General features: G+C 48.1%; 1 protein-coding gene across 1 annotated transcript in view; it reads left to right on the top strand.

Annotated features, from left to right (window-relative positions):
• BOP1 (BOP1 ribosomal biogenesis factor) overlaps positions 1-16,641 on the top strand; it is a 101,209-nt gene that overhangs the window by 36,940 nt on the left and 47,628 nt on the right. The window lies entirely within an intron of this gene.

The following is a 16,641-nucleotide window of genomic DNA, read 5'->3' as shown; positions in this document are numbered from 1 at the left end:
CGGCCTGGTTGGGTTTGGTGGGATTTGGAGCAGGGGAGGAGCCAGAGCTCCATGGATTTACCCTTGGGAAGGGATTTCCCTGTAGGAATTTCCCATTTGTGCTGCTCTGCAAATTCCAGGGGAATTTTTGGGAATGTCCGACTCCGATCCGCGCTCCCTGTCCCGGATTTCGGGGCGGTTCGGATTCCTCTCCTCATCCAGGAGCGCAGCTCATCCCAAAAAAACAGCTCCAGCCTGAGCTGGGATTCCTGGAAAAACTCTGGAACAAAACAAACCTTGGCAGGGGCCGGGAGATAGCGAGGGCTCGGAGCTGCCGGCGGGATGAGGCAATCCCCAAACGATTCCCAAACAGTTTCCAAAAGAATTCCCAAATAATCCCAAAAGAATTCCCAAACAATCCTCAAACAATTACCAGGCAATCCCCAAACAGTTCCCAAGAAATTCCCAAACAATTCCACAAAATTCCCAAACAATCCCCAGGCAATTCCCAAACAATTCCTCAAAAATTCCCAAGCAACTCCCAAACAATTCCCAAACAATCCCCAAACAATTCCCAAACAATTTCCCCAAAATTCCCAAACAATTCCCAAGAACTTCCCAAACAATTCCCCAAAATTCTCAAACAATTCCTCAAAAATTCCTCCAGAATTCCCAAACAATCCCCAAGCAATTCCCAATAATTCCCCCAAAATTCCCAAGCAATTCCCAAACAATTCCCAGACAATCCCCAAACAATTCCCAGACAATTCACCCAAAATTCCCACACAATTCCCAAGCAATTCCAAACAATTCCCAATAATTCCCCCAAAATTCCCAAGCAATTCCCAAACAATTCCCAGCACTTCCCCCAAAATTCCCAAACAATTCCCAACAATCTCCAACCAATCCCCAAACAATTGCCAGGCAATTCCCAAACAATTCCTCAAAAATTCCCAAACAATCCCCAAGCAATTTCCAAACAATTCCCAAGCAATTCCCAAACAATTTCCAAACAATTCCCGGCATTCCTGAGGTTGGGATCCAGCCCTGGAGCATCCCAGGATTGTGGGAAGTTCCCAGAATGGTTGGAATGGTTGGAATGGGGTGATCCCAAAAATCCCTTCCTGGCCAAAGCATTCCAGGATCTCATGGACAAAATTCTGTGGACAGGATTCCATAGACACGATCCCACAGCCAGGATTCCAAGGATAACATCCCATGGCCAGGATCTCAAGGACAAAATTCCAGAATTCCATTGGGAATTCCAGAAATGTTCAAGGCCAGGTTGGAACAACCTGGAATGATGGAACTGGGCTGGAGTGTTTGGGATCCAGGGGATCCTGGAATGTTTGGGATCCAAGGGTTGGATGCTGGAATTTTGGGATCCAAGGCTGGATCCTGGAGTGTTTGGGATCCAAGGGATCCAAAAATGTTTAGGATCCAAGGGCTGGATCCTGGAATGTTTGGGATCCAAGGGATCCTGGAGTGTTTGGGATCCAAGGGTTGGATGCTGGAATTTTGGATCCAAGGGATCCTGGAGTGTTTGGGATCCAAGGCTTCATCCTGGAATGTTTGGGATCCAAGGGTTCCTGGAATGTTTGGGATCCAGGAGTGTTTGGGATCCAAGGGTCAGATTCTGGAATTTTTGGGATCCAAGGGTTGGATGCTGGAATGTTGGGATCCAAGGCTGGATCCTGGAGTGTTTGGGATTCAGGGGATCCTGGAGTGTTTGGGATCCGAGGGATCCCGGAGTGTTTGGGATTCAAGGGCTGGATCTTGAAGTGTTTGGGATCCAAGGATCACATCCTGGAATGTTTGGGATTCAGGGGATCCTGGAGTGTTTGGGATCAAAGGGTTGGATGCTGGAATGTTTGGGATCCAAGGTTGGATCCTGGAATGTTTGGGATCCAAGGGATCCTGGAATGTTTGGGATCCAAGGGATCCTGGAATGTTTGGGATCCAAGGGTTGGATGCTGGAATGTTTGGGATCCAGGGGATCCTGGAATGTTTGGGATCCAAGAGATCCTGAAATATTTGGGATCCAAGGCTGGATCCTGGAATGTTTGGGATCCAAGGAATCCTGGAGTGTTTGGGATCCAAGGGTCGGATTTTGGAATGTTTGGGATCCAGGGGATCCTGGAGTGTTTGGGATCCAAGGGTCGGATTTTGGAATGTTTGGGATCCAGGGGATCCTGGAGTGTTTGGGATCCAAGGGTCGGATTTTGGAATGTTTGGGATCCAGGGGATCCTGGAGTGTTTGGGATTCAAGAGATCCTGAAATATTTGGGATCCAAGGCTGCATCCTGGAATGTTTGGGATCTGAGGGATCCTGGAGTGTTTAGGATCCAAGGGTTGGATGCTGGAATTTTGGGAAGCAAGGTTGGACTGTGGAGTGTTTGGGATCCAAGGGATCCTGGAATGTTTGGGATCCAAGAGATCCTAGAATATTTGGGATTCAAGGGTCAGATTCCATAATTTTTGAGATCCAAGGGTGGGATTTTGGAATGTTGCGATCCAAGGGCTGGGTCCTGGAATGTTTGGGATCCAAGGGTCAGATTCTGTAAATTTTGGGATCCAAGGGTTGGATCCTGGAGTGTTTGGGATCCGAGGGCTGGATCCCAGAGCACAGGGCTGCATTCCTGGAGCACGCTGGATCTGGGATGGATCCCTGCAGCCAAGGCCCAGATCCCAGGAGTGTTTGGGATCCAGGGTCGGGTCCCGGGATCAAAGGGCCGGATCTTTGGAGCGCGTCCAGAGCCAAGGCTGGATCCTGGAGCGTGTCCAGATCCCTGGAGCGTGTCCGGAGCAAAGGGCCGGATCTTTGGAAAGTGTCCATGTCCCTGGAATGTGTCCATGTCTCTGGAAGGTGTCCATGTCCTTGGAATGCATCCATGTCCTTGGAATGTGTCCATGTCCTTGGAATGCATCCATGTCCCTGGAGCGTGTCCAGCCCCCGGAGCGTGGCCGTGGCTTTGCTCCGGAGCCAAATCCCTGGAACGGCTTTTCCCGGCTCCTGCTGCTGCTCCGGCGGCTGCCAGAGGCCACGGCCCCGCGGCCGGCCCGGCTTCTGTCCTGTGGATCCAGCACGTCCTATGGATCCCATCCCATGGATCCCATCCCATGGATCCCGTCCCATTGATCCCATCCCATGGATCCCATCCCATTGATCCCATCCCATGGATCCCATCCCATTGATCCCATCCCATTGATCCCATCCCATGGATCCCATCCCATTGATCCCATCCCATTGATCCCATCCCATGGATCCCATCCCATGGATCCCATCCCATTGATCCCATCCCATGGATCCCATCCCATCCTATGGATCCATCCCATCCCATCCTATGGATCTCATCCTGTCCCATGGAACCCATGCCATCTTATGGATCCCATTCCGTCCCAGGGATCCCATCCCATCCCATGGATCCCATCCCAAGGATCCCATCCCGTTCCATGGATCCCATCTCATGGATCCCATCCCATCCCATCCCATCCCATGGATCCCGTCCCATGGATCCCATCCCATGGATCCCGTCCCATGGATCCCATCCCATGGATCCCATCCCATCCCATCCCATGGATCCCATCCCGTCCCATGGATCCCATCCTATGGATCCCACCCCATGGATCCCATCCTATGGATCCCATCCCATGGATCCCATCCCATGGATCCCATCCCATCCCATGGATCCCATTCCATCCCATCCCATCGATCCCATCCCATGGATCCCATCCTATGGATCCCATCCCATCCCATCCTATGGATCCCATCCCATGGATCCCATCCCATCCTATGGATCCCATCCTTTGATCCCAATCCCAATGGGAATGGCTCCATTGATCCCAATCTCGGTTTCCCAATCCCGGAATTGTCACTGCTGGAAAAGCCCCGGGGGGAATTGGGGCAGCCTGGAATGGGCGGATCCAGCCCCGTCTCTCCCAACCCCATTATCCTGGTTATCCTATGATTGATTGATCCCCTGATTGATTGATCCATGATTGATTGATCCCATGATTGATTGATCCATCCCGTGATTGATTAGTCTTGTGATTGATGTACCCCATGATTGATTGATCCCCTGATTGATTGATCCATGATTGATTTATCCCAGGATTGATTTATCCATCCCATGATTGATTTCTCCCGTGATTGATTGATCCCATGATTTATCCAGCCATGATTGATTTATCCTGTGATTGATCTCATGATTGATTGATCCCATGATCGATTTATCCCATTATTTGTCCACCACATGATTGATTGATCCTTTGATTGTTTCATCTCCATGATTAATTTATTCCCTGATTGATTAATTCCTTGGTTAATTGATCCCATGATTTATCCATCCCATGATTGATTTATGCTGTGAATTATTTATCCTGTGATTGATTGATTGATCCCGTGGCTGATTTATTCCCTGGTTGTTTGATCCCATGATTGATTTATCCCATAATTGATTGATCCCCTGATCAATTTATTCTCTCATTGATTGATCCCATGATTGATTTGTCCCATGATTTATCCATCCCATGATTGATTTATGCCGTCATTGATTTATCCTGTTATTGATTGATCCCCTGATTGATTTACCCTATGATTTATCCCATGATTGATTTATCCTGATTGATTGATCCCATGATTGACTGATCCCCAGACTGATTAACCCCTGATTGACTTAACCAGTGATTGATTGCCCCTCTGATTGATCTATTCCCTGATTGATTGATCCCATGATTGATTGATCCCATGATTTATCCATCCCATGATTGATTTATCCCATGATTGATTTATCCTGTGGTTGATTGATCCCCTGATTGATTTACCCTGTGATTTATCCTATGATTGATTTATCCCACAATTGATTGACCCCATGATTAATTGATTCCATGTTTGATTGATCCCATCACTGATTTATCCTGTGATTGATTTATCCCATGATTTATCCATCCCATGATTGATTTATGCCGTGATTAATTTATCCTGTTATTGATTGATCCCCTGATTGATTTACCCTATGATTTATCCCATGATTGATTTATCCTGATTGATTGATCCCATGATTGACCCCTGATTGATTGATGGAACGTTGGGTTTTGGGGCTGGAATTCCCAAAGGGATTTGGGATTTGGGATGTGGAACAGGGAATGGCTTCCCATGGAATGTTGGGATTTGGGGCTGGAATTCCCAAAGGGATTTGGGATGTGGAACAGGGAATGGCTTCCCATGGAATGTTGGGATTTGGGGCTGGAATTCCCAAAAAATTTGGGATTTGGGGCTGGAATTCCCTAAAAAAATCTGGGATTTAGGATGTGACACAGGGAATGGCTTCCCATGGAATATTGGGATTTGGGATTTGGGATTTGGGGCTGGAATTCCCAAAGGGATTTGGGATGTGGAACAGGGAATGGCTTCCCATGGAATGTTGGGATTTGGGATTGCAATTCCTAAAAAATCTGGGATTTGGGATGTGGAACAGGGAATGGCTTCCCCTGGAATGTTGGGATTTGGGGCTGGAATTCCCAAAAAATTTGGGATTTGGGGCTGGAATTCCCAAAAAATCTGGGATTTGGGATGTGGAACAGGGAATGGCTTCCCATGGAATATTGGGATTTGGGGCTGGAATTCCCAAAAAATTTGGGATTTGGGGCTGGAATTCCCTAAAAAAATCTGGGATTTGGGATGTGAGACAGGGAATGGCTTCCCATGGAATATTGGGATTTGGGGCTGGAATTCCCAAAGGGATTTGGGATGTGGAACAGGGAATGGCTTCCCATGGAATGTTGGGATTTGGGGCTGGAATTCCCAAAGAAATCTGGGATTTGGGATGTGGAACAGGGAATGGCTTCCCATGGAATGTTGGGATTTGGGGCTGGAATTCCTAAAAAATCTGGGATTTGGGATGTGGAACAGGGAATGGCTTCCCATGGAATGTTGGGATTTGGGATTGGAATTCCCAAAAAATCTGGGATTTGGGGCTGCAATTCCCAAAGGGATTTGGGATGTGGAACATGGAATGGCTTCCCATGGAATATTGGGATTTGGGGCTGGAATTCCTAAAAAATCTGGGATTTGGGATGTGAGACAGGGAATGGCTTCCCATGGAATATTGGGATTTGGGATTTTATTCCCAAAGAAATCTGGGATTTGGGAAGCAGCAGCAGGTTCCTGCAGGGCACAATTCCAAGGAAAACACAAAAATCGGAGCAGGGGGAGCGACGGAAAATTCGGGATTTGCCAAAACCGGCTCCAGCACGTCAGGAATCTTGGATTGGGAGCAGGGAAAATTCTTTTTTTTAATATTTTATTTTATTAATTTTTTTATTTAATTTTTTTTTCCAAGGGCAGGAAAAAGCAGCACGGAAAGATGGAAAGGGGAGGGAGGGAGGGTGGAAATAAAAATATCCGAATTTATCCCGGGATATTCCCTGAGAGGGGAGGGGATTTGAGGGGAGATTGAGGGGGGTTCTGGGGGGGATTCAGGGGGGTTTGTGGGGGGGGATTTATGGGATTTTTAGTGGGGGTTTTAGGGGATTTTTTGGGTTTTTTTAGGAATTTTTTGGGATTTTTTAGGGGATTTTTTGGGTTTTTTTAGGAGATTTTGAGGAGTTTTTAGGGAATTTTTTGGGTTTTTTTAGGGGATTTTTTGTGTTTTTTAGGGGATTTTTTTTGGTTTTTTAGGGGATTTTTAGGTGTTTTTTAGGGGATTTTTTGGGTTTTTTTAGGGGATTTTTAGGTGTTTTTTAGGGGATTTTTTGGGTTTTTTTAGGAGATTTTGAGGAGTTTTTAGGGAATTTTTTGGGTTTTTTTAGGGGATTTTTTGTGTTTTTTAGGGGATTTTTTTTGGTTTTTTAGGGGATTTTTAGGTGTTTTTTAGGGGATTTTTTGGGTTTTTTTAGGGGATTTTTAGGTGTTTTTTAGGGGATTTTTTGGGTTTTTTTAGGAGATTTTGAGGAGTTTTTAGGGAATTTTTTGGGTTTTTTTAGGGGATTTTTTGTGTTTTTTAGGGGATTTTTTTTGGTTTTTTAGGGGATTTTTAGGTGTTTTTTAGGGGATTTTTTGGGTTTTTTTAGGGGATTTTTAGGTGTTTTTTAGGGGATTTTTTGGGTTTTTTTAGGGGATTTTTTGGGTTTTTTAGGGGATTTTTTGGGTTTTTTAGGGGATTTTTTGGGTTTTTTTAGGGGATTTTTTGGGTTTTTTTATGGGATTTTTTGGGTTTTTTTATGGGATTTTTTGGGTTTTTTTAGGGGATTTTTTGGGTTTTTTAGGGGATTTTGAGGGGTTTTTTAGGGGATTTTTTGGGTTTTTTAGGGGATTTTTTGGGATTTTTTAGGGGATTTTGATGGGGTTTTAGGGGATTTTTTGGGATTTTTTTTTTTGTTTTTTTAGGGGATTTTGAAGGGTTTTTTGGGATTTTTTGGGTGGTTTTTTAGGGGGTTTTGAGGGGTTTTTTGGGTTTTTTTTTAGGGGATTTTGTGGCTTTTTTGGAAATTTTTTGCTGTTTTTTAGGGAATTATGAGGGGTATTTTGGGATTTTTTTGTGGTTTTTAGGGGATTTTTTGGTGTTTTTTAGGGGATTTTTTGGGTTTTTTAGGGGATTTTTTGGGTTTTTTAGGGGATTTTGAGGGGTTTTTTAGGGGATTTTTTGGGTTTTTTAGGGGATTTTTTGGGTTTTTTAGGGGGTTTTGAGGGGTTTTTTAGGGGATTTTTTTGGGATTTTTAGGGGATTTTGAGGGTTTTTTTAGGGGATTTTGAGGGGTTTTTTTGGAATTTTTTGGGTTTTTTTAGGGGATTTTGAGGGGGGTGTTTTGGATTTTTTGGGGTTTTTTTAGGGGATTTTGAGGGGTTTTTTAGGGGATTTTTTGGTGGTTTTTTTTGAATTTTTGGGGTTTTTTTAGAGGATTTTGAGGGGGGTTTTTGGAAATTTTTTGGATTTTTTAGGGGGGTTTATGGGGTTTTTGTGGATTTTTTTGGTTTTTTAGGGGATTTAGAGGGGTTTTTTTTTCTGGAATTTTATGGGGTTTTTTGGGGATTTTGAGAGTTTTTTGGGAATTATTTTTGGTTTTTAGGGGATTTTTAAAGGGTTTTTAGGGGATTTTGAGGGGTTTTTTTAGGGGGGCTTGAGGGTTTTTTTGGGACTTTTTTGGGGTTTTTTAGGGGATTTTGAGGAGTGTTTTGAGAATTTTTTTTATTTTTTAGGGGATTTTGTGGTGGTTTTTAGGGGGCTTTGAGGGATTTTTGGGGGGTTTTTTTAGGGGTTTTTGAGGGGCTTTTTTTGAATTTTTTTGCTGCTTTTTAGGGAATTTTGAGCGGTATTTTGGGAATTTTTTTTTGTTTTTTAGGGGATTTTGAGGGTTTTTAGGGGATTTTGAGGGATTTGTAAGGAGAATTTTGGGAGGGTTTTAGGGGATTTTGAGGGGGTTTTGGGAAATTTTGTGGTGTTTTTTAGGGAATTTTGGGGGTGGGTTTGGGAATTTTTGGGGGTTTTTTAGGGAAATTTTGTGGTGGTTTTTAGGAGGGGTTGACGGATTTTTGGGGATTTTTTGGTGGTTTTTTTAGGGGATTTTGAGGTGTTCTTTTTTTAATTTTGAGGGTTTTTTTAGGGGGGGTTGAGGGTTTTTTAGGGATTTTGAGGGGGTTTTTTGGAATTTTTTGGGGTTTTTTGGGGGATTTTGAGGGCATTTGAGGGGATTTTTTGAATTTTTTTAGGGGATTTTGAGGGGATTTTTTAAATTTTTTGGGGTTTTTTTTGGGGATTTTGAGGGGTTTTTAGGGGATTTTGAGGGATTTTTATGGGACTTTGCGGGGGTTTTTAGGGGATTTTGAGGGCATTTTGGGGATTTTTTTGGTGGTTTTTTAGGGGATTTTGAGGCTTTTTTGGGAATTTCGTGGGGGTTTTTAAGGGGATTTTTTTGTGGTTTTTTAGAGGATTTTGAGGGTTTTTTTGGGAATTTTGAGGTGTTTTTTAGAGAATTTTGAAGTCTTTATTTAGGGGATGTTGAAATCTCTTTTTGGAAGTTTTGAGGTTTTTTTTAAGAGGATTTTGACTTATTTGTAAAGGGAATTTTGGGGACTTTTTTGGGGGATTCTGAGGTAGTTTTATCAGGAATCTGGAATTTTTTAAAGGAATTTTTAGGTGGATTTTTAGGGAATTTTGAAGTGGGTTTTTTTTGGGAATTTGAGCTGGTTTTTAAGGAATTTTGGAATTTTTTTTAAGGAATTTTGAGGGTTTTTTTAATTTGAACTGTTTAATAATTTTTTAAAAATTTATTTATTTATTGGGGAAAATTTGAGCTGGTTTTTTTGATGAATTTTCAGGTTCTTTTCAGGAATTTGAAGGCTTTTCCAAGGCAGGTGGTGCTGGGAAAAAAAAAAATATATTCCCCAAAAAAAAGGATATTCCTAGAAAAAATAGGAATATTTATTCCCAGGAAAAATGAGGCTTCCCAAAAAAAGATGCTTATTCCCAGAAAAAAAAAAAAAAAAAGATATTTCCAGAAAAAAATGTGATATTCCCAGGAAAAATGAGTATTCCTAGAAAAAAACAAAAATAAAAACAGTATTCACAGGAAAAATGGAATATTAATGGGGAAAGAAATGGGAATATTAATTCCCATGAGAAACTGGTATTTCTGGGGAAAAAAAAAAGGGTATTCCTAAAAAAAAATCAGTATTCCTAGGAAAAATTAATATCCCCAGATAAAACAATTGAGTGTTTATGGGGGAAAAAATGGGAATATTTATTCCCAGAAAAAACTGATATTTCCAGAAAAAAAATTGATATTCCTAGGAAAAAAATGAAATTCCCAGTAAAAATGGATCCTGGAGTTTTTGGGATCTAAGGGATTTTGGAATGTTTGGGATCCAAGCTGGATCCTGGAATTTTTGGGATCTGAGGGATCCTGGGGTGTTTGGGATCCAAGGGATCCTGGAATTTTGGGATCCAAGGATTGGATCATGGAATGTTTGGGATCCTGGAATGTTGGGGATCCAAGGGATTTTGGAATTTTTGGGATCCAAGGGTTGGATCCTGGAATTTTTGGGATCCTGGAGTATTTGGGATCCAAGATTGGATCCTGGAATTTTTGGGATCTTGGAGTGTTTGGGATCCAAGGGATCCTGGGGTATTTGGGATCCTGGAATGTTTGGGATCCAAGGTTTGGATCCTGGAATTTTTGGGATCCTGGAATATTTGGAATTTGAGGGATCCTGGAATATTTGGGATCCAAGGGATCCTGGAGTGTTTGAGATCCAAGGGATTTTTTAATATTTGGGATCCAAGGGATCCTGGAATGTTTGGGATCCAAGGGATGGATCCTGGAATTTTTGGGATCTTGGAGTGTTTCGGATCCATGGGATTGGATCCTGGAGTGTTTGGGATCCTGGGAATATTTGGGATCCTGGAATGTTTGGGATCCAAGGATCAGATTCTGTAATTTTTGGGATCCAGGGCTGGATCCTGGAGTGTTTGGGATCTGAGGGATCCTGGAATGTTTGGGATCTAAGGCTGGGTCCTGGAATGTTTGGGATCCAAGGGATTTCAGAATTTTTGGGATCCAAGGGATTATGGAATGTTTGGGATCTGAGGAATCCTGGAATATTTAGGATCCAAGGTTGGATCATGGAGTGTTTGGGATTTTGGGGCTGAATCCTGGAATGTTTGGGATCCATGGGACTGGAATCTGGGAATATTTGGGATCCTGGAGTGTTTGGGATCCTGGAATATTTGGGATCCAGGGGTCAGATTCTGTAGTTTTTGGGATCCAGGGGATCCTGGAGTGTTTGGGATCCAAGGGATTTTGGAATATTTGGGATCCTGGAGTGTTTGGGAACTAAGGTTTGGATCCTGGAGTGTTTGGGATCCAAGGATTGAATCCTGGAATGTTTGGGATGCTGGAGTGTTTGGGATCCAAGGGATCCTGGAATATTTGGGATCCTGGAGTGTTTGGGATCCAAGGCTGGAGAAGGATTTGGGCTGCAGGACCCAGGAATGGCTTCCAATGGAATTTTGGGATTTGGGGGCTGCAATTCCCGAACAATCCATCCCTGAAGCTGCCCCTGGGATTGGGATCATCCCAAAGGTCCCTTCCCACCCCAAACCTGTCTGGGATTCCCTGGGAGTGTCTTGGTAGCCCTTTGGGAATTTTCCATCCATCCGTCTGGGAATTCCAGGTTTTTCCCTGCCCAGTTCCAGCCCCTGCTCCTCTCTGGGCTCCTTCCCTGGGAGGAGACCCCAAATCCCCCCAAATCCCCCCAAATTCCCCCAAAACCCGGAGAGCTGTGCCAGAGGGAAACTGAGGCACACGGAGCAGTGGCTCCAGCGTTTCCCATTTCCCAGTTCCCAGTTCCACATTTCCCAGTCCCCATTTCCCAGTCTCCATTCCCCAGTTCCACATTTCCCAGTTCCCCATTTCCCAGTTCCCCATTTCCCATTCCCCATTTCCCAGTCTCCATTTCCCAGTCCCCATTATCCCACTTCCCAGTTCCTCATTTCCCTTTTTCCCAGTACCCCACATCCCATTCCCCAGTTTCCAGTTCCTCATTTCCCCACATCCCATTTCCCAGTTCCCCATTTCCCAGTTCCTCATTTCCCAGTTCCCATTTCCCAGTTCCTCATTTCCCAGTTCCCTATTTCTTTGTTCCCCATTTCCCCATATCCCAGTTCCCCACATCCCATTTCCCAGTTCCTCATTTCCCAGTTCCCATTTCCCAGTTCCTCATTTCCCAGTTCCCTATTTCTTTGTTCCCCATTTCCCCATATCCCAGTTCCCCACATCCCATTTCCCAGTTCCCCATTTCCCCATATCCCATTTCCCAGTTCCCCATTTCCCTTTTTCCCAGTTCCCCATATCCCATTTCCCATTATCCCACTTCCCAGTTCCTGATTTCCCCACATCCCATTCCCGTTCCCAGTTCCCATTCTCCATATCCCAGTTCCTCACATCCCACATCCCATTTCCCAGTTTCCATATCCCATTTCCCAGTTTCCCCCATATCCCATTTTCCCATCTCCCATTCTCCATTTCCCAGTTCCCCACATCCATTTCCCCACATCCCAGTTCCCCACATCCCATTTCCCTTCCTCCATTCCCCAGTTCCCCATTTCTCAGTTCCCTATTTCTTTGTTCCCCATTTTCCCATTTCCCCATTTCCTTTTCCCCACATCCCATTTCCTAGTTCCCCATTTCCCATATCCCAGTCCCCCATCCCATTCCCAGTTCCCATTTCCCAGTCCCCCATCCCATTCCCATCCTCCCCATTCTCCCTATTCCCAATTTCTCTGGGACAAACTCTCATATCCCATATCCCATTCCCCATTCCCCATTTCCCAGTTCCTCATTTCCCCACCTCCCATTTCCCAGTCCCCATTTCCCTTTTTCCCAGTTCCCCACATCCATTTCCCAGTCCCCCATCCCATTCCCACCCTCCCCATTCCCGCTTTTCCCCATTTCTCTGGAACAAACCCCCATATCCCAGTTCCCATATCCCAGTTCCCATTTCCCCATCCCAGTTGCCATATCCTATTCCCCCACATCCCATATCCCACATCCCAGTTCCCATTTCCCAGTTCCCCACATCCCATTTCCCAGATCCCCATATCCCATTTCCCAGTTCCTCATGTCCCCACATCCCATTTCCCAGTCCCCCATCCCATTCCCATCCTCCATTTCCCAGTTCCCCATTTCCCAGTTCTATATTTCCTCGTTCCCCATTTCCCTATATCCCATTTCCCAGTTCCCCATTCCCCATATCTCATTCCCAGTTCCCATTTCCCAGTCCCCCATCCCACTCCCACCCTCCCCATCCCTCTTTTCCCCATTTCCCCAGGACAAACCCCCCCTGGTTTCCTTTTGTGACCGATCCCGAACCCCCCCCGATCCCAAATCCCAAACCCCCCCGATCCCAAATCCCAAACCCCCCCGATCCCATATCCCAAACCCCCCCGATCCCATATCCCAAACCCCCCCGATCCCATATCCCAAACCCCCCCGATCCCATATCCCAAACCCCAACCCCCACCCCGTCAATCCGGGAGCTCACGGAGGCCCGAGCTGAACCGAGCCGAACCGGGCTCCATCCCGGGCCGTGTAACCCGAGCCGAGCCGAGCCGGGCTCAGCCCTTACTGTGTAACCCGAGCCGAGCCGAACCGAGCCGGGCCGGGCCGTGTAACCCGAGCCGAACCGAGCCGAGCCAGCCCGGACCGTGTAACCCGAGCCGAGCCGAGCCGGGCCGAGCTGAGCCCTTACTGTGTAACCCGAGCCGAGCCGAACCGAGCCGGGCCGTGTAGCCCGAGCCGAACCGAGCCGAGCCGAGCCATCCTGGGCCGTGTAACCCGAGCCGAGCCGGGCTGAGCCCTTACTGTGTAACCCGAGCCGAGCCGAGCCGGGCTCAGCCCTTACTGTGTAACCCGAGCCGAGCCGAACCGAGCCGGGCCGGGCCGTGTAACCCGAGCCGAACCGAGCCGAGCCGAGCCGGGCCGAGCTGAGCCCTTACTGTGTAACCCGAGCCGAGCCGAACCGAGCCGGGCCGTGTAGCCCGAGCCGAACCGAGCCGAGCCGAGCCATCCTGGGCCGTGTAACCCGAGCCGAGCCGAGCCGAGCCGGGCTGAGCCCTTACTGTGTAACCCGAGCCGAGCCGAACCGGGCTCCAGCCCGTGTAACCCGAGCCGAGCCGAGCCGGGCTCAGCCCGGGCTGTGTAACCCGAGCCGAGCCGAACCGAGCCGGGCTGTGTAACCCGAGCCGAGCCGAGCCGAGCCGGGCTCATCCCGGGCCGTGTAAACCGAGCCGAACTGAGCCGAGCCGGGCTGAGCCCTCACTGTGTAACCCGAGCCGAGCCGAACCGGGCTCCAGCCCGTGTAACCCGAGCCGAGCCGAGCCGGGCTCAGCCCGCGCTGTGTAACCCGAGCCGAGCCGGGCCATGCTGTGTAACCCGAGCCGAGCCGAACCGAGCCGGGCCGAGCCGTGTAACCCGAGCCGCGCTCAGCCCTTGCTGTGTAACCCGAGCCGAGCCGAGCCGAGCCGCGCTGAACGCAGCGAGCCTGACCCCGCATCCCGCGGGAGCCGCCAACGAGGAGCGAGTGAAGAATTCCAGAGGCGGATTTGGCTTCCTGCTCCCGCTCCCGCCGCAGACGGACACGGGGGAGGCGCCGCCGCTTCCAGCGCTTCCCAAACTTCCCTCCGCACCTGGAGAGCCTCGGGAAGCGCCCGGACAGCGGCCAGGCGGGGGGGAAACCGGGAAAAGCTGGAAAAAAGCTGGAAAAAGCAGCGTGGGGAGCGCGGGGCTGCCTCCCTGCTTTGTGTTTTATTGGGATTCGGGTTTTTTGGGATGGCGTGGGGGGCCGGTCCCAGCTGGCAGCAATTCCCCGGGAAAGGGGGGAGAGGCTGGCAGGGAATAAATCAGGGATCACAGGAGGGGTCACATGTGGTTCCCGGCAGGAATTGCAGGTGCGGGGCCGGGAATGGCCGGGAGCAGCTGCTGATGGATCAGGTGGGAGCCCGGCAGCTCGTTCCAGAGGCTGGGAATGGGGGCTGGGATGGAATGGAAATGGGGGCTGGGATGGAATGGGGGCTGGGAGTCACTGGGAGTGGGAATGGGGGCTGGGAGTCACTGGGAATTGGGACTGAGATTCCTTGGGAATGGCCAGGAATTGGGAACGGGGACTGGGATTCCTTGGGAATTGGGTCTGGGATTCACTGGGAATGGCCAGGAATTGGGAATTGGGACTGGGACTCACTGGGAATGGGGACTGGGGCTCACTGGGAATAGCCCTGGAATGGGAATTGGAGCTGGGATTCCTTGGGAATGCCCAGGAATGGGGACTGGGATTCCTTGGAATGGCCAGGAATTGGGACTGGGGTTCCTTGGGTTTGGGATTCCTTGGGAATGGCTAGGAATTGGGACTGGGATTCCTTGGGAGTGGCCAGGAATTGGGAAGGAGGACTGGGATTCCTTGGGAATTGGGACTGGGATTCACTGGGAATGACCAGAAATTGGGACTGGGATTCCTTGGGAATGACCAGGAATTGAGACTGGGATTCCTTGGAATGGGGATTGGGATTTCTTGGGAATGGCCAGGAATGGGGACTGGGATTCACTGGGAATGGCCAGGAATTGGGAATGGAGACTGGGATTCACTGGAATGGCTGGGAATGGGAATGGGGGTTGAATTCACTAGGAATGGAAATGGCCCAGGAAAGGGAATGGGGACTGGGATTCACTGGGAATAGGGACTGGGATTCACTGGGAAGGGGGGCTGGGATTTACTGGGAATTGAGACTGGGATTCCTTGGGAATTGGGACTGGGATTCTTTGGGAATGGGCAGGAATGGGGACTGGGACTCACTGGGAATGGGACTGGGATTCCTTGGGTATGGCCAGGAATTGAGACTGGGATTCCTTGGGAATGGGGACTGGGATTCCTTGGGAATTGGGACTGGGATTCCTTGGGTATGGCCAGGAATTGAGACTGGGGTTCCTTGGGAATTGGGACTGGGATTCCTTGGAATGGCCCTGGAATGGGAATTGGAGCTGGGGTTCACTGGGAATGGCCAGGAATTGGGACTGGGATTCCTTGGGTATGGCCAGGAATTGAGACTGGGATTCCTTGGGAATGGGGACTGGGATTCCTTGGGAATTGGGACTGGGATTCCTTGGGTATGGCCAGGAATTGAGACTGGGGTTCCTTGGGAATTGGGACTGGGATTCCTTGGAATGGCCCTGGAATGGGAATTGGAGCTGGGGTTCACTGGGAATGGCCAGGAATTGGGACTGGGATTCCTTGGGTATGGCCAGGAATTGAGACTGGGATTCCTTGGGAATGGGGACTGGGATTCCTTGGGAATTGGGACTGGGATTCCTTGGGTATGGCCAGGAATTGAGACTGGGGTTCCTTGGGAATTGGGACTGGGATTCCTTGGAATGGCCCTGGAATGGGAATTGGAGCTGGGGTTCACTGGGAATGGCCAGGAATTGGGACTGGGATTTCTTGGGAATGGCCAGGAATTGAGACTGGGATTCCTTGGGAATGGGGACTGGGATTTCTTGAGAATGGCCAGGAATGGGGACTGGGATTCACTGGGAATGGCCAGGAATTGGGCATGGAGACTGGGATTCCTTGGAATGGCTAGGAATGGGGACTGGGATTCCTTGGGAATTGGGACTGTGATTTCTTGGGAATGGCCAGGAATTGGGACTGGGATTTCTTGGGAATGGCCAGGAATTGGGACTGGGATTCCTTGGGAATGACCAGGAATTGAGACTGGGATTCCTTGGAATGGGGATTGGGATTTCTTGGGAATGGCCAGGAATTGGGACTGGGATTCCTTGGGAATTGGGGACTGGGATTCACTGGGAATGGCCAGGAATTGAGAATTGGGACTGGGACTCACTGGGAATGGGGACTGGGGTTCACTGGGAATGGCCCTGGAATGGGAATTGGAGCTGGAGTTCACTGGGAATGGCCAGGAATGGGGACTGGGATTCCTTGGGAATGGGGACTGGGATTCCTTGGGAATGGGGACTGGGATTTCTTGAGAATGGCCAGGAATGGGGACTGGGATTCACTGGGAATGGCCAGGAATTGGGAATGGAGACTGGGATTCCTTGGAATGGCTGGGAATGGGAATGGGGGTTGAATTCACTAGGAATGGAAATGGCCCAGGA

This window comes from Catharus ustulatus, chromosome 1 (assembly GCF_009819885.2).
Source record: "Catharus ustulatus isolate bCatUst1 chromosome 1, bCatUst1.pri.v2, whole genome shotgun sequence".
NCBI lineage: Eukaryota > Metazoa > Chordata > Aves > Passeriformes > Turdidae > Catharus > Catharus ustulatus.
The sequence above is the reverse complement of the archived record's forward strand: the minus strand, read 5'-3'. Positions and strand labels throughout refer to the sequence as shown.